General features: G+C 47.9%; 1 long non-coding RNA gene across 3 annotated transcripts; it reads left to right on the top strand.

The window, feature by feature from the left end:
- The first annotated feature begins 1,056 nt into the window (after positions 1 to 1,056).
- Positions 1,057 to 12,752, top strand: LOC128348769 (uncharacterized). 3 transcript variants are annotated; one of them, XR_008318315.1, is made up of 3 exons: positions 1,057 to 2,008; positions 7,252 to 7,425; positions 12,343 to 12,752. It is a non-coding gene; the product is annotated as an uncharacterized LOC128348769 (long non-coding RNA). The 3 variants fall into 3 exon arrangements; XR_008318314.1 differs by lacking the exon at positions 1,057 to 2,008 and adding an exon at positions 2,017 to 2,428; XR_008318316.1 differs by lacking the exon at positions 1,057 to 2,008 and adding an exon at positions 6,117 to 6,189.
- Positions 12,753 to 13,697: the final 945 nt, after the last annotated feature.

Below are 13,697 nucleotides of genomic sequence, written 5' to 3' on the forward strand. Positions count from 1 at the left end.
CCTCCACACATCCCAGGCCCCCAAGGATTTAAGTCTGATATTTCAAAATAAGTATGCTGCCTGGAAATACATTTCACTGAATACACACATGCACACTCCACAGTATATAGGTGATATACATTGAGTACTATAGATTTGTGCTACTTTTAATGCCTAGAACACACTAGCAACACTAATTATTAAAATGGCCCCCTCGCTGCAGATTAGCAAAAGAGACTTTCAATCATGCAGGGTGAGCCTATGTTTGTTTTCTCAGAATTCTGAACAAATTCAGTAAAGTTTGATTCCAGGAGGTTTTTCACACGAGGCTTTTAAAGCGCTTTAACACACATCTCCTCTGGAATGGAGGTGCTGCATTCACATGTTGGCCAGATTTACCCTGAAGTCCCTGCAAGTTATTGGAGAGCAGTTCACACACAAGAAAAATAAAATAAAATAAAAGCACAACACATGCTTCACAGTTCTCACTCAGACCTTCTGGGTTGCAAAACAACTTGAACATAAGTGCATTTATAAATGAATGAATGAATGAAAGAATGAATAAATAAATATTTGTTCCAGACGTTTTCGTAATTTTCTGACATGAAACAAGCCACTTATAGGCCTTAGATAGTTTTTGTTTTTAAAGCCAGCACATTTTCCAGTCTGTTTTAAATTAAATATTCAGAGACTTCTCAGTCTCGCCCCACCCCCCATATCAAAGCCCTGTGGCAAGCAGATCCCTATATATGGGGGTAACCACAAAAAGGAATTCACAGCCTACCTTGCAAAAGCTGTGCTGGAGGGTCTGGTCTGCTGCAGGGAGGGTCTGCTGCAGGGAGCTCTGCCAGCCTCCTTCCTGGCTTGCTGGGGCCTGCCGAGTTCAGGCTTCAGGGAGGCCTACTCGGAGGCCTCTCTGGAAGCCCCGCCCACCCACCGATCAGCTGAGAGGCAGGGAGAGAAGAGCTCTGCAGTTTGCAGGCCTTGCCGATCCTAGGCCTCACTGCCGATCCTAGGCTGGAGCTGGAGGCAAGTGGCTGAGGGGCCCTGGGGCTGGGCAGGTGGGCAATGGGGTTGGGGTGGCAGGAACTGGTGTGGCGCTCCCACCTCAGTGGCGCCTAGGGCACGTGCCCTGCCTGCCTCCCCCCCTGTTCCACCTATGTCAAAATCCCTCCGACTGTGGGCTGTTTGTCTTTGTGTCCCATGTCATGCACAAACTGTATAAGCTCATGTCTGGTTTTGACTAGGACAATCCAATGGTGGTCTTTGCTGGGCCTATGGCGCACCAAGATTCCATCCACCTGTCTTCTATTTTGTATTTGCCTGTGGAATCTTTTCCTTCTGAAGCAAGTGATTCAATTTCTGGATCCCCTTCTTGTAGGGTACTCTGATCCAGAGTTGGATTTTGTCCTCCTCTGAGGGTTTACTTTGGCTGCAGGTAGTGACAGGAGCAAGAGACTCAGCTTCATCTGGTTTACTGGGCGTAGCTGCCTCTTTGGCTTGAGAATCTGCTTTGTGATTCCAGTGTGCTGATGCTGTAGTCTTTTTTCTGATGTGCTGCTACATGGGTGAACTAGGTAGCTGTTGTTGTTTTTCTGGATTAAATCTTTTAATTTTTGCCATTTTTCTGTGTGTGCAATGGGATGGACATCTGAAGCCTCCATTTCACGACTCAACCAGATCGGAAGCCATGTTGTAACTGTCTGGTTGTCCAGCTGGAATCTCTGTAAATTGCTAAGGAACATCTGGGGGTTCAAACTTGAAATTGGCTATGATTGCTTGTACCTTTGCCACTTGCGCAGAGTGATGACTGAAGGGAGATTTAACCCTTGCCACAAAAGACTGCTTGCTAAGTCAGTTATGAGATTTTGGGCTCAGAGGAAAGGAACTCCCAAAATTCCTTTCTCATTGCCTTAATGGGCAGAACATTCTAAACTGCATTGCAATTTGGAGGCTTGAAGGGGGACATCCTTTATGACGGGGGCTCTCTATACCTCACCTCCCTAGCCACTAAGCTTCGCGGAGCATGGTGGGTTTGCCACCAGAAGTCCATTCTGTGGCCAGGATATTCAGGGCAGCGCTGGTGTCAAGAAGACGCTGGGCTAGGTTTGGGGGTATTCCTACCTTAGCATCTAAGTTGGGTCATAGCTAATTGCAGCCACGTTTTGGCCTGGAGCTGGCCTCTTGTGGTTTGGCAAGAGGATGCAGCTTTTGCACAAACTCCTCTGCATCTGGGTTTAGGGTGTTAAAAGTGGCTAAGTATGGGGGTAGGACTGCTGGGGTGCCTGCTTCAGAGTCAAGGCTTTCAAAAATGGAGTTTACAGGCAGAGCTTCCTCATTTGAGGAGTCCTCTTGGAACTCCAAGACGGCGTTGCTGTTTAGAGAGGGGGCTTTTGAGTCTGGGGATTCTTTTTGACAGGATTATCATAAAGACAGTTGATAGCATCAGGTGGGTATTCTTTGTCTCCTACAAGCTTTTTAAACTCCTCTGCTACAGGCTTAGTATTGGGAAAGGAAAACCAAACACCTCCTTTCCTCCTCCGCTGTTTAGAGGGGATTCTGCCAAATGTGCCTCTCCATATTTTGTCGGCATGGGCTGTATCAGACTCCTGCGAGTCGGTTTGGGTAGCTTGTGAAGAGGGTTCCTAATCATTCACTCCATGAAGAGGAGGCTCTCTGGGATTGGGAAGTTTAGGGGTTAAAGCTGTGAGTCCAGGATCTGTTGCTGCAGCTTCACCGTTAGAATGCCTGCTGAATTGCTTTCCCATTTGCAAACTCTTGAGAGGTGACTTTGGGAAGTAATGTAATTCACATTCTGCATACTTGGGGGTCCCCCCAGATTTGTAGCAACACCCTCTTATAATCAATGGCCCTGTTTTGCCACTAAACAAATTGGTGTTAGAGGTGTGCACAAAACTGGTTTCCCCGGTTCAGTTTGAATTTGAACTAGTTTGGAACTGGCTCAAAGTCCTACCTGCAAATGGAAATCCAGTGCGGACTCCATTTAACCGGTAAAGGGGCAGGAGCCACGGTGGAGGCCTTCCCTTACCATAGATGGGACTCAGGGAAGTGAACAGAAGCATTTACTAATCACACCAGCAGTCCCGGTAGCTATAGTTGTGACCATGGGGGTTTAGGATGGCAACTCCCCGACCCCTGCTATCCTCCCCCTGAGTGTCCTGGGCTGGCAGCAGCCCATTTCGGGCTTCTGCGCAGGTGTGGAGGCCACTTCTGGGACCTGTGTGCATGGGTCATTTACATGACAAGGAATTTTGTGTGGTCATACAAATGGCCCATGTGCATTTACCAAGGTCCCCAAAATGGCTTCCATGCCTGCACAGAGGCATGAAACGGGCTGGAGAAGGCCCCAAATGGGCCACCACCAGCCCAGGAACCTCGACGGGAGGCCTGCAAGGGTCAGGGAGATGACGCTGCTGCCCCCATGGCTGGCGCAGCTGCTGGCAGCATGATTTGTAAGTACTTCTGTTCATTCGCCTGAGTCCCCTCTGTGGTTAGGGACATACACACCCGGGCCCCTTTAGCGGTTAAGAGGAATCCTTACTGGATTCCCTTTTGTTGGGAGGGCTTCAAGCCAGTTCCGAGATAGCCGGCCCGGTTCAGCTCAAGGTCAGATTCAGTTAGAGGTCAAGCCTTTGAACTGAACAGGTTTGAGTGTGAAGCCGCTCTATTTCAAGCCAGTTCTGTTGGAGATGGAGTTCCCGTGCACTGATCATTTGCACCAACTATCCTAATGACCACTAGGGGCACTGGGTGTAGAGATGGTAAGTAAGGGTCTCCCTAACTGTTCTACCTGTCTCTACTTTATGACCCCTGATATTATTCTTCAGGTATTTCCTGTTGTCTCACAATCCTTCCTTTCTTCTTAGAGAGTAGATGGAGATCTCTCCCCCTCCTTATCTATTCATTATGTAGTCCTTTAGATTAGGATTAAGTCTTTCCTGTCCAAAGTGTAAACCAATAAATACTTAGTATTTAGTTCTACAATAATCTCCTTGTGTTTTCTCTAAATAGCTGCAACAACTAAACTCTGTGCTAACTACTCTGTAACTGGTGTGCTCTTCCCAGTTGCAGGGGAGTAACAGCAGGAGGGAGGGCATGCCCTCAACTCTTGCCTGTAGGCTTCCAGCGGCATCTGGTGGGCCACTGTATGAAACAGGATGCTGGACTAGATGGGCCTTGGGCCTGATCCAGCAGGGCTGTTCTTACGTTCTTATGTTCCCTCGTGCTCTGCTGTTTTCCTACTGAGGATAGAATTAACAACCCCTAACAGTTTGCACATCTCTACAGTATTCCAAGTGAGGTCTGACCAGCAGAATAGAGTGGACATTCCTGACATTCATATTTTTTTTAGCAGTTGCATACATTGCTGGCTCGGGTTCAGCTTGTATATTAAGACACCTAGGTCCCTTTCATTTTTACTACTGCCAAGCCAGGTCTATCCCACGCATTTGGTTTTTCTTAAACAAATAGCAGAACTTTACATTTGCCTGTGTAATAACTTGCATATTTTTTCTTGCCAGGGTGGGGCATGATCAAGCTTAATTTTCAAAAGGGGACTTCTGGGCCCCAGTCCCAGATCTTTTAAATACCTGATCACCATTTTGAGATGTTGTCAGTTCTATTAATTATTTACAGTTTGTATGCAAAAAAGGCAGACTGCCAATTAATTTAATAGTTGGCAGTAGGGATGTGAGAATCAATTCAGGTACAAATTGATCTGTACCTGAATCTAGCTGATTCAGGCAATTTGGAGACAGAACAAATCACCCCTGTGGTCCATTGGCTAGATTCAATTTGAATCAATTTGAGATTCAGATTCCTCCTATTAGTTCCCCCAGATCCTCAGCTTTCATTTTAAAATAATTTTAAAAGCTCTAGCCCTTGTAGAAGTGGAGTTATGGAGCCCCTGGTGGCGCAGTGGTAAAACTGCCGCCCTGTAACCAGAAGGTTACAAGTTCGATCCTGACCAGGGGCTCAAGGTTGACTCAGCCTTCCATCCTTCCGAGGTCGGTAAAATGAGTACCCAGAATGTTGGGGGCAATATGCTAAAATCATTGTAAACCGCTTAGAGAGCTCCGGCTATAGAGCGGTATATAAATGTAAGTGCTATTGCTATTGCTATTGCTAAAATGTGTGGTCACTATTTTTCAAGTGTTTGGATCCTTTGATGTGTAATAACTTTTCCTCAATGAATTCCTATGAGGATTCATTACACAACTTCATTTCTTCTATTCATTTTGAATGTCTTTGGACAGTGCCAACTGTCAACTGCCATATGCCAACTACACCCCCCTCCCACCCGCAAGGCAGTGGGGAACTAATCAGTATATGTTCTAGGAATTTTTTTAAATGATTAGACTCTTTAGTGAATCATAACCTTTTCCTCATATGAATCCCTATGAGGATTCACTATACACCAAAGAGTCTATACACCTCAAAAATTCCTAAAATATAAATGGAGAACCCAGTGGCTTGTGGGTTGGTAGGTAGTTGGCACATGGGATGCCACTAATTCCCCACCCCCACCTGCAAAGCAGTGGGGTAAAATTAACAGAAGAAATGAAGGTGTGTAATGAATCCTCATAGGGATTCATTATGAGGAAAAGTTATTAGATGCCAAAGAATCTAAACAATATTCCTAAAAATTAAAATGAGTATACCACTGCCTTGCAGGTGGGGGGGGGGGGTAGTGGAGCCAGCGTGGTGTGGTGGCTAGAGTGCCGGACTAGGGCCGGGGAGACCTGAGTTCAAATCCACATTCAGCCATGAAACTAGCTGGGTGACTCTGGGCCAGTCACTCTCTCTCAGCCTAACCTACTTCACAGGGTTGTTGTTGTGAGGAGAAACATAAGTATGTAGTACACCGCTCTGGGCTCCTTGGAGGAAGAGCGGGATATAAAATGTAAAAATTAAAAAATTAAAAAAATAAATAGTGGGCACATGACAGTTGGCACTATCCAATGACGGTCAAAATGAACATAAGAAATGAAGGTATGCAATGAATCCTCATAGGGATTCATTATGAGGAAAACATATTAGACATCAAAGAGTCTAAACACTTAAAAAAATTCCTAGAACATAAACTGAGTAGTAACCCACTGCTTTGTGGGTGGGAGCAGGGTATAGTTGGCACATGGCAGTTGACAGTTGGCACGGTCCAGACAGTCAAAATGAATAGAAGAAATGAAGGTGTGTAATGAATCCTCATAGGGATTCTTTGAGGAAAAGTTATTATACACCAAAGAATCCAAACACGAAAAATAGTGACCACACATTTTGCTCCATAGCTCCACTTCTACAAGGGCTAGAGCTTAGCTTTGTTTTTTTTAATGAAAGCTGGGAATCTGGGGGAAATGATAGTTAGAATCCAGATTCTGACACAAAATAAATCAGGGGTGATTTGATTCAGACACAAATCAAATTTAAAAAATTGATTTGTGCCCATCCTTAGTTGGCAGTTTGTTTTAAACTAAATGCCAGGAGAGTGGTCATCATCCCTACTTAGAATCCCTGCTATTTAAATTGCTGGAGCATTATGAATATGATTCTCCCCCCTCCCCACCCATTTCTGAACCCTCGAATGCCTTGGAAGCTTCTTGAGATTTCCTTCAGTGAGAGCATCAACAATTGCAGGTGAGCTTCCCTGAAAGACAGCTGCCCCCTGCTACCATTTCCAGCTTTAGCAAGTGTTGGGGTGATTGTATGGCCTACCCTCAGCTGATGCAAAGCAAGGATGAGGCCAGAGCTCCATGTGAACCATGGAAACTTAGAGGAGTATTCTTCATTGCAAGGCCTGGGAGCCAGTTTCAATTTCAGTTGACCCTAAGTGGAGCTCCCTGACTGCACTTAAGTCTGTGCAAAACTTCACTGAAGGCAAATACTCCACACAACTGCCCTGGCACATGCGGAAGCAAATGCTTCCACCACACGGTGCTACACTTTGCCCAGTGCCAGTGGGGTTCTTTGAAGGGAAACAGAGCTTCGTCGCATCCCAGGGCTATCTTGGAAGGTGTGGACAGATTGCTGGGAAGTGTGGCCATTCCCCCAAGGAAAAGTCTAGGAAGGACTACACTTCCAAGTGTGCTGTGTGTGCTTTCCAAGATGGTGCTGGAGCACAAACAAGGCTCTGTTTCCCATAAAGGGAACCCACTGGTGGCTGGCAAAGTGGTCTGCACAAAGTTGTGCAGAGGTCTGTACAGTGGGGGGAAGCTCTCATATGGAAGGTTTATTCTGTTGTTTTTGTTTTGCCAGACTAGCTTCTGTTTGAACAATAGTGATGATCACAGACCTAAAGCATGACCCAGAATCATATGCAATGCACATTGATCCTTTGGAAGAGAAGTTAATGTCAAAAGGTTTTGCTGAAGGGAGACAGTTCAAGAACCACTGCACTATACAATCGAAGGAACATCCCACTTGCTTAATGTAAGCACAGTATGATTCCTCATTCTTAGGGCCCATCTGCACCTATGCTTAACACATCATTGAGCTGATGGTATGCTTTGTAGGGATGTGCATGGAACCACGGAGACGTGGTCCGGCACTAGGGGGAGTGTGGCTTTAAGGGTGGGGGGGTAGTACTTACCGCTCCCCTCGCCAATCTTCCCCCTCCAGCGCTGGACTTTTCTAAAACGTTTTTTGGGCGGCAGAGTTCCTCCCTGCCACCCCTGCCCCCGTCGTTGTCTCCCGATTTTACAAGTAATAAAAGCTGGCGCCATGCATCTGTCCTTGGAATATGTGACGGGCATGCGTGCACCACAACTCTGCTGCCCCAAAAACGTTTTAGAAAAGTCCAGCACCAGAGGGGGAAGAGCGGCGGGGTGGGTGGGTAAGTACTACCCCCCCGCCCTGGGTCATGCTTTAGGTGCTGGGGCTTTGGCTGCTATATAGGGCTGGCTGGCCCAAGGGCTCTCGTCCTTGTGGCTCTCAGCCTTGTTCAGAAAGGCTTTTATTTTAATTGTTTTTATTCTACATCATAAAATTTAACACAATAAAACAAATATATAACACAATGTAGAATAAAAACAATTAAAATAAACAATTAAAATTAAAAACCCTGGGCTCTAATACAACACACTAAAAGCCTTTCTGAACAAGTGCACTATACACTTATACGCGAATCTGGTTCTGGTTTTTATTAAGCCAAGAAGCCGTGGTGGGTTAGTCTGGGGAGATGTGTCTGGGAGAGCAAAAAACTGGGTACGGAGTGGGGGCGGCAATATCACGGGTAGCGGGCAGAGGGAGGTATGGCAGTGGGAGTTGGGCAGGCCATTACAGAGGAAATCGGTCTAGGCAATTGAGGCCTGTTCCTTTTTCCGGCCCTTCTCCCAACCTTCTGACCCCAGGGAGCTCTGAGAACACTCCCTCGAGGATTAGGGTGCTGCTGCTGAATGCCAGGTCAGTTAATGCAAAAACTTCTCTCATCCACGATTTGATTGTGGATGAGCGTGCTGACCTGGTATGTGTGACGGAGACCTGGTTGGATGCGCTGGGCGGGGTTGGTCTCTCTCAGCTCTGCCCTCCAGGTTTCCAGATCGTGCAGCAGCCCCGCCTCAAGGGTCGGGGAGGAGGTGTTGCAGTCATCATTCGAGAGACTCTCCCCGTTTCCAGGTGCCCGGTCAGGCAATCTCAGAATTTCGAGTGTTTTTCCTTGAGGGTGGGCCTCCGAGATAGGCTGGGGATTCTGCTGGTGTACCGACCACCCCGCTGCACTTCAGTCTCCCTACCTGAGCTGGCGGGGGTGGTCTCGGAGGTGGCTTTGGGTTCCCCCAGGCTTATTGTTTTGGGGGATTTCAATGTTCACGCTGAGACCCCCTTAGTGGGTGCGGCTCAGGACTTCATGGCCTCCATGGCAACCATGGGCCTGTCTCAGTTGGTATCAGGCCCTACCCACGTGGCGGGACACACTCTGGATCTGGTTTTTGCAGACCGGGAAATAAATAATCTGGAGGTGGGGGAATTTAAGATCACTCCTTTGTCATGGACAGATCATCATCTGGTGGGGTTTAGTTTGACTGCTCCGTCTGCCCTCTTCAGGGGTGGTGGGCCGATTAGGATGGTCCGCCCCCGGAGGCTTATGGATCCGCTTGGATTCCAGACGGCCCTCGGGGAGTTTCCAGTGTCCAGAGCTGGTGACCCTGTCGAGGCCCTGGTTGACCTCTGGAATGGAGAGATGGCCCGGGCTGTTGACACAGTTGCTCCTAAACGCCCTCTCCGGCTTGGTGGAGCCCGATCTGCTCCTTGGTTTTCCTCGGAGCTTAGGGTGATGAAGCAACTCGGACGATGGCTAGAACGACGCTGGAGGAAGAGTCGCCACGAATCCGATCGAACACGGGCTAGAGCCCATTTTAGGGACTATGCCGTGGCGGTGGGGGCGGCGAAGAAATGCTTTTTCTCTGCCTCCATTGCGTCTGCTCAGTGCAGACAAACAGAGCTGTTTCGTGTGGTAAAAACCTTGCTCCACACATCCCCACAGACAATGGGGGAGGAGTCATCTACAGCTCTTTGTGATCGGTTTGCCTGTCGCTTTGCAGATAAAGTCGCTAGCATCCGTGCTGACCTGGACTCCAGAGTTTTGGCAGTTCCGGCAGACGTGCCTCTGGTACCATCTGGTCCCGTTGTGTTGGATTCGTTTCAGTTGGTGCGGCCTGAGGATGTGGACAAGATCCTGGGCAGTGTGTGGGTGACTTTGTGCGCTCTTGACCCTTGCCCTTCATAGCTAATAAAAGCTGCCAGGGAGGGGACGGGCAGATGGTTGGAGGTGATCGTTAATGCTTCATTAAGGGAGGGCAGGATGCCATCGTGCCTCAAGGAGGCGGTGGTAAGACCACTATTAAAAAAGCCCTCCCTTGATCCCTCCAACCTGGACAGTTATAGACCTGTGTCTAACCTTCCCTTTCTGGGCAAGGTGATGGAGCGTGTGGTGGCGTCCCAGCTGCAGAGGGTCTTGGATGATACGGATTATCTGGACCCTTTTCAATCTGGCTTCCGCCCCGGGTATGGGACTGAGACTGCCTTGGTCGCTCTAGTGGATGACCTACGCCGGGAACTAGACAGGGGGAGTGCGTCCCTGTTGGTTCTGCTGGACCTCTCGGTGGCGTTCGATACCATTGACCATGGTATCCTTCTGGGCCACCTCTCGAGTATGGGAATCGGAGGCACTGTGTTGCAGTGGTTCCGGTCCTTTCTTGGGGGGAGGGTCCAGAAGGTGGTGCTGGGGGACTACTGCTCGGCCCCGTGGCCGTTGGCCTGTGGGGTCCCGCAGGGATCGGTCTTGTCCCCCATGCTGTTTAACATTTACATGAAGCCGCTGGGAGAGGTCATCCGGGCATTTGGACTGAGTTGTCAGCAATATGCGGATGACACTCAGCTCTATCTCTCCTTGTCATCTGATCCTAGGGAGGCGGTGGATGTCCTGAATCGGGGGCTGGAGGCCATGATGGGTTGGATGTAGGCTAACAAACTGAAATTGAATCCGGATAAGACGGAGGTACTGTTGGTCAGTAGGAGAGCCAATCGGGATGAGGCAATTCTACTGGTTCTGGATGGGGTTGCACTCCCCTTGAAGAAGCAAGTACGCAGCTTGGGGGTACTACTGGACCCAGCTCTGCTTTTGGAAGCTCAGGTGGAGGCGGTGGCCAGGGGTGCCTTTGCACGGCTTCGCGCCAGCTGCGTCCCTTTCTCGAGAAGGCAAATCTGGCCACGGTTACCCACGCCTTAGTCACGTCGTGGCTGGATTACTGTAACGCACTCTACGTGGGGCTGCCCTTGAAGAATATCCGGAAACTGTGCAGAGGGGAGGGAGTTTGTCCCAGCCTGTCCTGCACGAAGCCCAAGAAGGGTTCCGTTTGACCCTTTTGGTTAAGGGGCGGGGTTTCGGCCAGGATTGACCGTTCCCCGCCCCATTCTCCATTCTCTCTTCAGTTGGGGCCAGGCAGTCACAGGAGAAGGAGCTCTCCCCTCCCTCCCTCCCCAGTACAGAGCGGGTCTAGCGACTGGCCGCCTGAAGGGGCCGAGTAGGAATTTTTTGTTCCCAACGCATTGGCCACTGTTGGGTTTTTCCCCGCCTACTCCGTTCTGTGTCCTGGGTGTGTAGTTAGAGTTAGGTCGGCCACAATGGCAGGAACAGTGAGGGCGGGGTGGTAATTTGAGGGTTAGAACATCGGTGAGCACCCTTGGATATGTAAAAGGGGTGATTGGTTAATCGCTCCTTTGTAGCCTGTGCGGCGCGGGGAGAATGATTGCCATGAACCCTGTTCAGGATTTCTCCAACCTTTGGGCTGTGCGGTCCCGGGTGGACGAATGCCTAGAAGTATCCAGATCCTCTCTTACAGAAGTGGGGGTTGGCTTTGAAGGAATTGGGTGGGGTGTACCTGCCCATTCCCGAGCCAGGGTGTGTCGCCCAGTAGGGTGCTGGGTAGGACTTCAGAGTTCTGACCTGCTTCTGTTGGCCTGCACTGTTCTCTAAGGGTGATTAATCACCTGGTGTTCCAGTCTGCCATGCCTTGTGTAATAGTTAACAGAGTTGTGGCCCTTTTCTTCCATACTAAGTCTACGTGTCTTCTTGAGCTGGGGTCTGGGGACAATGTTTAATTTTTGTTTTAAAATGTTTTTAAATTAGTTGTTGTGTTATTGTTTTTAATTTGTTTTAGCTTTTCATTGTTTTATAAGTTTGTTTTAATTGTAAACCGCCCTGAACCATTTTGGAAGGGCGGTATATAAATCAAATAAATAAATAAACTGCAGCTAGTGCAAAACGCGGCAGCTAGGGTTTTATCCGGAGCTGCCAGTTGGGAACATATCACCCCCATTTTGAAAGAGCTGCACTGGGTTCGTTTCTGGGTCCAATTCAAGGTGCTGGTTTTGACCTTTAAAGCCCTAAACGGTTTGGGCCTGGGGTATTTGAGGGACCGCCTGCTCCCAAGGGTTGCTGCCTGCCTGACGAGGACATCTGAGGGGGCCCTGCTCTGGGTGCCAACAATGAGGGAGGCCAGGCTGTCGTGCACTCGGGACAGGGCCTTCTCTGTTGCTGCTCCTAGACTCTGGAATGCTCTCCCAGTGGCCATTCGTTCCTCAGACTCCATCACAGCTTTTAGAAAGCTTGTAAAGACTTGGCTTTTTACCCAGGCTTTTACATAATTTTACTGCAGCTTCTGTGTGTTTTTATCTGTTGTATTGTTTTTATGGCTGTTTTTATATGTTTTTAGCTTGATGTTTTTTATTGCTTTTTTATTGTATGTTTTAATTTTTGTAAACCGCCTTGGGGTTGTGTTTTTAACGAAAGGTGGTATAGAAATGTAAAAATAAAAAATAAATAAATAAAACTCTTCTGCTTCTTTTCAGTGCTTGTTTGGCAAGCTGGGGACATGCTTTGGCTACCCTGAACCTACCACTTATTTACCCATGTATGAAGAAGCTGTAATTTCATCATTTTTTAGCATTGCCTACACTGTGCATTTCAACAGAGTCAACATCCAAGCCACTGACTCCCATTCTATGTGCATGGAACAGCTAGTGAGGTTCTTCACAACGTATGCAATCTTCAATACAGTCAACTCAGTGTCATTCCTGCTTGACATAAATAGGAATGACAACTCGGTGTCATTCCTATTGAAGCACACGCAACATGCAGTGAATTTCAGAGTGGTAAGATATGAATCTGAAGACAGAATGGAAGGAATTATTTGTCTGTCTATCATATTGTTTGTATCTCTAGGCAGTGTATTAAACCTGAAGTTGAATTAGAAACTACATTTCTCTTGTAATTTTGAAAGTGTATGTACAATCCTTTCTGCTTACAGGAAGTCCTCATGACACAATTAGATCCTGAAAAATGTGTTTTAAGCCAAGAGGTCGTAACTCAGAACCTATTTTTCTATAGGAAACAATGTCATAAATGGGGGTGTGGCTACTAAACCAAGGCCAGATATCTTCTTTTTTCTGTTGTTGTTAAACCTGGTGATGTGTCAGTCACAGCTGAGCAGCCATGCAGCAGAGGAATTGATGGCGGTGAATCAGACGTTGCTTATGCTTGCCATCTGTTCCCTTCCCACTCCCTTCCTGGCTCTTTTTCACTTTTCCATGGAAGGAAGAGTTAGCTCGTCTCCATCTCCTCTTCCTCCTCCTCCTGGGCAACCCTTAGACAAGAACTGAGGAAGCGTAGATAGGAAGTGATGTAGGAGCTAGGGATGGGCCATGCTGTCTCCCTCTCATTATCACAGTGCTGCAGCTGAACTTGAAGGAGGAGGCGCAAAAACAGCACCAGTGTGGTGGAGGGCATTTCTGGATGGATGGGCGATTCAGGCAATTCCTCCAAAGCTGCAGGTGGAGTCGTGGCTGCCACCAGGACTGTTAGTCTGGATGCACCAGTAGTCATCTGAGAGCCTGAGCTGCCATGGTCGCTTCCTTCTCTTCTAGCCCATGCACCAGTAGTCATCTAGCGGGAGCCTCCCCTCCCTCAGCAAGTGTGTAAATGAGGTGGCAACTTAACCATATCTTAAGTGCCAATTTTCTTAACTTGGAGCATCTTAAGTCAAGGGCCGCCTTTACCTCTTATCCAACCATTTTTATTTGCCTTTATTTGCTTATCCAACCATTTTTATTTGCCTATCTTATTACAATTGAACATCTACTGACTCTTTGAATGTGCTCTGTGTTAGAGAGGAAATGAAGCTATTTTCATATCTAATTTGCTGGTG

The sequence above is a fragment of the Hemicordylus capensis genome, chromosome 3, assembly GCF_027244095.1.
Source record: "Hemicordylus capensis ecotype Gifberg chromosome 3, rHemCap1.1.pri, whole genome shotgun sequence".
NCBI lineage: Eukaryota > Metazoa > Chordata > Lepidosauria > Squamata > Cordylidae > Hemicordylus > Hemicordylus capensis.